Raw genomic sequence first — 9,284 nt, 5'->3', positions numbered from 1 at the left:
ATGAAGAAAACTCCAAATCGGCAGTAAATGGCTTAAAGAATCTTCAATAATTGGGAATACACTCTATAATATTAGACAGGAAAACAACTGTGAAAATATTAATTATTTCTAAGTAAATTGATAAGTTTAGCTTGATCTCAATTAAAAATCAGAAAAAACCATGAGATAATTATGAGCTATTAAATAATTATTAGAAAACAATTTTAAGGTAATAGTGGTTATGGTTGGATTTAAGTTTTGTAAGTTATTAGCTGTATGCCATGGGAAAGTTATTTAACTTCTTTAAGACTCTTTTTCCTCATCTGTTAAATGTATGTAATACTTGTTGTTAAGTGCAGTTGAGTCACTAGCAACTCATAGTGACCCTATGCACAACAGAACAAAACACTGCCCAGTTCTGTGCCATCCTCACAATTGTTGTTACCCTGGATTCCCTTGTTACCACCATGGTGTCAATCTATCTTCTTGGGGTTCTTTCTCTTTTTGCCCTGACCCTCCACTTTACTTAGCATAGTGTCTTTCTCCAGGGATTGAACCCTCCTGATAAAATGTACAAAGTATGAGAGACGAAATCTCACCATCCTTGTTTCTAAGGACATTCTAGCTGCACTTCTTCCAAGACAGATTTGTTTGTTTTTTTCTGGTAGTCCATGGTACTGTCAATATTTTTCTCCAACATCATAACTTAAATGCATCAATTCTCCTACAATCTTCCTTATTCATTGTCCAACTTTCATGTGCATGTGAGGCTATTGAAATTATCATGGCTTAGGCTTTTGCCGCATCTACTTCAAGAAGGGTGACCATTCTCAGCAACCAGACTGTCAACATTCCAGAAAATGTCGACATCAGTCTGAAAGGTTGCATAGTTATCATGAAGGGCCCCAGAGGAACCTTGGGGAGGAACTTCAATTACATTAATGTAGAACTCAGTGTCCTTGGAAAGAAAAAGAAGAGGCTTTGCGTTGACAAATGGTGGGGAAACAGAAAGGAATTGGCTACAGTCCGCACCATCTGTAGTCATGTGCAGAATATGATCAAGGGTGTTACATAGGGCTTCCATTACAAGATGAGGTCTATGTATGCTCACTTCCCCATCAATTTGTTATCTAAGAGAGAGCGTCTCTTGTTGAAATCCGAAACTTCTTGGGTGAAAAATGCATTCATAGGGTTGAGATGAGGGCAGATGTTATTTGTTCAGTATTTCAAGCCCAGAAAGATGAATTAATTCTTGGAGGAAATGACATTGAACTTGTATCAAATTCAGCTGGTTTAATTCAGCAAGCCACAACAGTTAAAGACAAGAATATTCAAAAAAAAATTGGATGGTATCTATGTGTCTGAAAAAGGAACCATCCAACAGGCTGATGATTAAGACATAAAAGCTATCCAGCTATGGAAATAAGGCCCAGTGATTCCTAAGACTTATCGGTGATATTTTTGATGTAATAAAATGTATCTAACCAGAAACAGAAAGAAAATACCATGGCTTGGATCACGCACAAGCCAGTCCTCAAACTGACATCTTTGCTCTTGAACATTTTAAAGAGCCTTAGTCCTCAAACTGACATCTTTGCTCTTAAATATTTTAAAGAGATATTGTACAGCAGATTTGCCTAATGCATTATATCATTTGCTTTCTTGACTGATGCTTCCATGAGTGTTGATGGTTGATCCAAGCAAAATGAAGTCTTTGAAAACTTCAATCTTTTCCCATTTATCATTATGTTATTTATTGGTCCAATGGTGAGGACTTTTGTTTTCTTTACATTGAGGTGCAATCCATACTGAAGGCTGTGGTCTTTGAGTTTTGTCAGTAAGTATCTTAGGTCCTCTTCACTTTTAGCAAGTGAGGCGGTAACATCTGCGTATCACAAGTTGTTTAAATGAGTCTTTTCTCCAATCCTGATGCCATGCTCTTCTTCATATAATCCAGCTTCTTGGATTATTTGCACTGCATACAGATTGAACAAGCACAGTGAAAGAATACAGCCCTGGTTGACACCTTTCCTGATTTTAAACCAGTCAGTATCGCCTTGTTCTGTTCAAATGACTGTCTGTTGGTCTAGGCACAGGTTCCTCATGAGCACAACCAAGTGTTTTGGAATACACATTATCCTCAGTGTTATCCATAGCTTGTCATGATCCACACAGTCAAAAGACTTTGCAGTCAACAAAGCATAAGTAAACATCTTCAAGCTCATATTTTGGCTCTCGTGTTCTGTTTTAATTCTCTTTAGTTTCAGACTAAACTTGCACACGAGCAATTGATAGACTCGCTTTTATGTGCTGTCAGTTGGTTCCAACTCATAGTGACCTATATAAAATAGAATTAAACACTGTCTGGTCCTGCACCATCCTCACAATTGTTACTGTATTTCAGCCCATTGTTGCAGTCACTATGTTACTACATCTCATTGAGGGTCTCCCTCTTTTTCACTGACCCTCTACTTTACCAAGCATGATGGCCTTCTCCAGGGACTGGTCCATCTTAATAAGAGATCCAAAGTATGTGAGATGAAGTCTCATCATCCTTGCCTCCAAGGAGTAATCGGATGTACTTCTTCCAAGAGCTCATTTGTTCATTCATCTTGCAGTCTCTGAAATATTCAATATTCTTCACCACAACAGAATTTAAGGGCATCAATACTTCTTTGGTATTCCTTATTCATTGTCCACCTTTTACATACATATTATGTTGCTGTTGTTGTTACATACATATGAGGGGACTGAAAATGGCATGGCTTGGGTTAGGTATACTTCATCCTCAAAGTGACATCTTTACTCTTTAAAACTTTCAAGGGGTCTTTTGGAACCAATTTGCCCAGTGCAATATGTCTTTTGATTTCTTGATTGCTGCTTCCATGAATATTGGTTATGAATCCAAGTAAAATGAAGTCTTTGACATATTCAATCTTTTCTTCACTTATCAAATTATCTGTTGGTCCAGTTGTGAGGATTTTGTTTCTTTATCTTGAGGTAGAAATCCATACAGAAGGCTGCAGTGTTTGATCTTCATCAGTAAGTGCTTCAAGTCCTCTTTGCTTTCAGTAAGCAAGGTTATGTCATCTGTATATTGCAGGTTGTTAATGGGCCTTCCTCCAATCCTGATGCCACGTTCTTCATATAGTCCAACTTCTCAGATTCTATGCTTAGCATACAGATTGAACAGTATGGTAAGAGGATGCAATCCTGCCATATACCTCTCCTGATTTTAATCTATTCAGCATCTTGTTCTATTTGAACAACTGTCTCTTGGTCCATGTAAAAGTTCTGCATGAGTACAATTAAGTGTTCTGGAGTTTCCATTCTTTGTAATGTTATCCATTGTTGGTTATGACTCACACAGTAATCAAATGCCTTTGCAGTCAAAATAATTCAAGTAAAAATGTTTCTGATATTCTCTGACATCAGCAATAATATATCTTGTTCCATGTTCTCTTCTGAATCCAGCTAGAATTTTTGGCAGCTCCCTGTCAATATGTTACTGCAACCATTGAAAAAATTATCTTCATCAAAATTTTACTAGACAGTGACATTAATGATATTGTTTGACTTGACAATTTCTGCATTCTGTTGGGTCACCTCTCTTTGGAATGGGCACAAATATGGATCTTTTCCTGTCAGTTGTCCAGGTAGCTGTCTTCCAAATTGGTTTTCATAGACAAGTGAGCATCTCCAATACTGCATCAATATGTTGAAACATTTCCATTGGTATTCCATCAATTCCTGGAGCCTTGTTTTCTGCCAAGGCCTTCAGTACAGCTTGAATTTTTTCTTTCAAAACTATCAGTTCTTAATCATATGCTCTCTCTTAAAATTGTTAAATGTCAAATTCTTTACTTCACCATTTCTTCCAGTCACTTTAGCTTCTCTCGATTCAAGAGCCTGTTCCTTTTCTTTCTTTCCTGTCTTTTTAATGATCTTCTGCTTTCTTCATGTATGATTTTCTTGATGTCATCCCATAACTCCTCTGGTCTTTAGTCATTAGTGCTCAGTGTGTCAAATGTATTCTGGAGATGGTCTCTAAATTCAGGTGAGATGCACTCAAGGTCATATTTTGGCTCTTAAGTACTTGCTTTAATTTTCTTCAGCTTCAACCTGAACTTTCATATGAACAATTGATGTTCTATTCTGTTCCTGGCCTTGTTTTTGCTGATGACACTGAGTTTCTTCATCGGGTCTTACTACAGATGTAGTAGATTTGATCCCTGTGTATTCTATCTCATTAGGTCTATATGTATAGTTGCCAATTATGTTGCTGAAAAAAAGGCAATTGTAATAAATAGTTATTGGTCTTTAAAAATTCTATTATGCAGTCTCTAGCATCATTTCTGGAGTCCTGGTGTAACACTCTAGGATAAGCACTGGACTGCTCACCATAAGGTCGGTGGTTCAAACCCATCACCTGCTCATTGGAAACTCTATACAGGGGTTGCTATGAGTCAGAACAGACTCAACAGCACTTAACATTACCAAACAGTATCATTTCTATCACTAAGGCTATATTTTCCAACAACTGATCCTTCCTCTTTGTTTCCAACTTTCATATTCCAGCAATTATCAATGCATTTTAACTGCATGTTTGATCAATTTCAGATTTCAGAAATTGGTAGAATTCTTCAGTTTCTTCATCACTGGCTTTAGTGATTGTTGTATAAATTTGAATTACAGTGGTACTAAATGGTTTTTCTTATAGGAGTATGGATATTATCCTATCACAGATAGTATTGTACTTAAAGATAAATACTGAAATGTTCTTTTTGATAGTGACTGCAACACCATTCCTCTTCAGTTTGTTATTCCTGCTGTAGTAAACCATACAATTACCCGATTCAGAAGGGCCAGTATCAGTTTATATCCACTCACTAAAGCCTGTTGTTGTTTTTAAGTGCTACCAAGTCGCATCTGACTTACGTGCCTAAGATATTTAACTATATAGTATACTGCATGCGAAAGCTGGACAGTGGGTAATTGATGTAAAAGAATTGATGCTTTTGAGTTATGGTGACAGAGGAGAATATTGAAAGTGCCATGGGCTGCCAAAAGAACCAATAGATCCATTTTGGAAGAAGTGCAGCCAGAATGCTCCCTGGAGGCCAAGATGGCCAAAGTTCATCTCTCATACTTCGGACATATTGTCAGGAGGAGACCAGTCACTGGGAAAGGATATCATGTTTGGTAAGGTGGAGGGTCAGAGAAAAAGAGGAAGACCCCCAGTGAGATGGATTGGCCAAGTGGCAGCATCGATGGACTCAAGCATGGCAACAGTAGTGAGGTTGGCCCAGGATCGGGCAATGTTTCATTCTGTTGTGCTTATATAAGGTTGCTTTGGGTTGGTACCAACTCAATGGCACCTAACAACAACAACAACGAGTGATTGTAAGATATTTAATTATTTACAATACGTTATGCACAGTGGTAGACACATAGTTGATGTTGTTGTTAAGTGCCATCAAGTCAGTTCTGACTCATAGTGACCCTGTATAAGGTTTCCTAGGAGCAGCTGGTGAGCTTGAACCACTGACCTTGCATTTCAAGCTGGCTTTGCAGTCCAGCGCATTAACCCACAGCACCACACCAGGATTCCCACTTTAAAATAGTTATTTTTTATTCAATACTCTCCTTCCTTCTTCCCATGTACCTGAGGTAGAGATCCCAGACCTTAGCCCATCTTTCCCCTCCTATACATATTCAACACTCACACCAGTTACTTTTTAAAACAAAGATCTATTCATGTTATTCTTCAGTTAAATAAACAACTTTTCATGAATGTTCATTACCCAGATGACAAAGACCATCTCCTCAGCTATGACTTTTTAAACATCGAATGCTAAGCTGCCTTTCTAGCTTACAAAGTCACCATTCCTCACTGTAGCCCATATACCTAATGCACCTTAAATTGGCAACCCTTGGCTTCCTTACCACTGCTACCCCATCTTTAGGGTCTTCAAGTGATTTCATGAACTAGAAATAAGAGTTTCTAGCTAATGAAGTCATGTTCATATTTACAAATATGTCTGCTTCCTCCAATAAATGCTGATGCTTTGAAGCAAATAATTCTCATGATTAATTTGATACCTTGCATTACTTTACCAAGCATTTATTAACTGAAAAGCAGGCATTGTATTAGGTGCTAGGATTCAAAGACAAAGACTATATGGCCCTGGTCCATAACAAATGTGCTATTTAGTTGAGAAGGTGGACATATCAAAACAGTACAGGATGACGGTTGTTGTTATTAAGTGTCATCAAGACAGTCCAGTTCATAACGACCCTGTATAGGGTTTCTGAGGAGTGACTGGTGAGTTTGAACCGCTGACCTTGCAGTTCAAATGACATTGTGGTCCAATGTATACCTTTCCTGATTTTAAACCATTCAGTATCCCCTCGTTCTGTTCAAATGATTTCCTCTTGGTCTATGTACAGGTTTCTCATGAGCACAGTTGATAGCTTTTGCATAGTCAATAAAGCACTAGTAAATATCTCTCTGGTATTCTCTCCTGTCAGCCAAGATCCATCTGATGTCAGCAATAATAGCCCTCATTTCATGTCTTCGTCTGAATCTGGCTTGAACTTCTGACAGTTCCCTGTAGATGTACTGTTGCTGCCATTTTAAAATTATCTTCAGCAAAATTGTACTGGCATGTGATATTAATGATATTGTTTGATGATTTCTACATTCTGGTAAGTCACCTTTCTTTGGAATAGGTGCAAATAGAGATCTTTTCGGATAGGTTTTGAAGTAGCTGTCTTCCAACTGCCTTGGCATACATGAGTGAGCACCTCAAGTACTGGATCAGATTGTTGAAAGATTTCAATTTGTATCCTGTCAATTCCTAGAGCCTTATTTTTCTCCAATGCCCTCAGTGATATTTGGACTTTAGTATAGTTCTTGATCATAACCTCTTGAAATGGTTCAACATTGAACACTTTTTTTGTTTGTTCAGTGATTCTGTGTATCCCTCCATCTTCTTTTAATGCTTTCTGCATTATTTTGCTCATAGATTCCTTCAATATTTCAAGTCATGGTTTGGATTTTTCTTCAGTTCTTTCAGATTGAGAAAAACTGAGTGTGGTCTTCCCGTTTGGTTTTCTAACTCCCTAAAGCCATTCAAAAAGTGTTTCTTTCTGTGTGTAAACCTATTCTTGGCTTTTAATAGTAGTGGTCTCATACATCATTTAAGACCTGAATTCTTGACGACACTGCATTAAAATACCCTAATGTGGCGCTGTAGACTAATACATCAGACTGCAAAGCCATTTGAACTACAAGGTCGGTGGTTCAAGCTCAGCAGCTGCTCCTTGGAAACCCGACACAGGGTCGCTACAGGTAGGAATTGAGTCAATAGCACTTCACAACAACAATAACGTCAGATCAACTTCTGCATTTCTTAAAGTATGAAGTAATAAGTATCTCAACTGTTTATTCTAAGTCAGAGTTTTCTGTCAGTCTTCAGAAGATGGTGCTATCCTGACTGATATACAACTAAATCTAACTGGAGCATCAAGGAAAGCATTCCAGAAGAAATGACGTCAGAGGAGAATCTTCAGAAAGGCATTTGCAAGGCAGGAGGAACAATTAAAAGGGCATGAATAGAGAATATCCAAGGATATTCTTGGACTTACACATAGTTCAGTATGCTATCGCAAGAAGTATGAGGAAGAAAGATAAGGCTAGAGTCTAAAATGCTTGAGGAGCCTAGTATGCTATATTAGACCAAATATGGTCACAAATCCTTTGCTGTTCCTCTAATGAAGAAGTAGAGTGTATTTCAACATTCATTGAATCTGGATGGTTTTATGACTTGTTTTGACTAATAGGAAGTAATGATATATGAGTTCCAGAGCAGACCAGGCTCTCTTGAAATGTTTCCCTAAGGTTGGTCTATTGGGCTGGAGGATGAGAGAACTGAAAAGTCCCAGCACCAACTGTCAGACATGCAAGGGAGACCATCTGGGGACCATATAGCTATCCCAGCCACTGTCTAACTGAACATGAGACTAGGAGAGACTAGTAGAAGGACCTCCCCATAAATCCAAAGAATTGTAAGAAATAATAAATCCTTGTAATCAACTATTAGATTTGGTGTGATTCATTATACAGGATTAGGTGAGTGATACACAGGCGATGCTAAGTTTATGCTTTATTCTGAAAACAAACAAGAATAACCTGATTTGATTCATGGTTTAGAAATATCATATGGTAGCACTTTGGAGAAAGGCTTGGAGTGGGAGCACAGTGAAGGTGAGGGAACTTGTTACAAGACTATTACATTAATATAAATCAACGCCAAATTTACTGCCATCAAGTCTATTCCAACTCATAGTGAGCCTAAACAGGGTTTCTGAGACTGTAATTCTTTATGGGAGCAGACAACTTCATCTTGATCCTGGGTTTGAACCATCAACTTTGCAGTTAGCAGTCCAACACCTAATCCACAGTAGCACCAGGGCTCCGATTGCATTCATATAGCTAAGAAATAATGTGATCCTAGCAATATTAAGGCAGAGACATGAATAGATTCAAGAGTCATTTAGAGATAAAATCAGCATGATGGTGAATTTAGGCTCTCAAATATAAAGGAGAAAAATGAATTAAGAATTACTCAAAGATTTCTGAATTAGGTAAATGAGAAGACAATAGTGCTAGTCACTAAGCGAGGAAATGTGGGAGGAAGAGAAGGCTTTAGGTATCTGTGGAACATGCAAGTGAAATGTGTATCATGGAATGTACAGTAAGGAACTGTGAATATGTAATGAACAATGGATGACTAAATCACTATGATTAATCTGTGTGAGTACTGAAATATTCCAACTTAAGGAACCTTTGTTATATGGTACAATTTTACCAGTTTCTGTCGAATCGACTCTAATTCATGATTACCTCTTGGGTTTCTGAGTAGCATTACTCTCCACAGGATTAGCATGACTATGACTGTTAGGAAGCAGATTGCCAAGACTTTCTCCCAAGGCACCTCTCTTGTTGTTGTTAGGTGCCATCGAGTTGGTACCAACTCATGGCAACCTTGACTTCTGACCCTACACCTTACCAAACATGATATCTTTCTCCAGCGAATGATGCCTCCTGACAATGTGTCTGAAGTATGAGAGACGAAGTTTGGCCATCCTGGCCTCCAAGGAACATTCTGGCTGCATTTCTTCCAACACAGATCTGTTGGTTCTTTTGGCAGCCCATGGCACTTTCAATACTCTCCTCCAACACCATAACTCAAAAGTATTAATTCTTCTACAGTCTTCCTTATTACTGTCCAGCTTTCGCA

General features: G+C 38.1%; 1 protein-coding gene and 1 pseudogene across 1 annotated transcript in view; one reads left to right on the top strand and one right to left on the bottom strand.

Moving 5' to 3' along the window:
* LOC102814163 overlaps window positions 1-1,375 on the top strand; it is an 18,113-nt pseudogene extending 16,738 nt beyond the window's left edge.
* KCNMB4 (potassium large conductance calcium-activated channel, subfamily M, beta member 4) overlaps window positions 1-9,284 on the bottom strand; it is a 110,975-nt gene that overhangs the window by 57,926 nt on the left and 43,765 nt on the right. The window lies entirely within an intron of this gene.

The sequence above is a fragment of the Chrysochloris asiatica genome, unplaced genomic scaffold (genome assembly GCF_000296735.1).
Source record: "Chrysochloris asiatica unplaced genomic scaffold, ChrAsi1.0 scaffold00033, whole genome shotgun sequence".
Taxonomy (NCBI): domain Eukaryota; kingdom Metazoa; phylum Chordata; class Mammalia; order Afrosoricida; family Chrysochloridae; genus Chrysochloris; species Chrysochloris asiatica.
The sequence above is the reverse complement of the archived record's forward strand: the minus strand, read 5'-3'. Positions and strand labels throughout refer to the sequence as shown.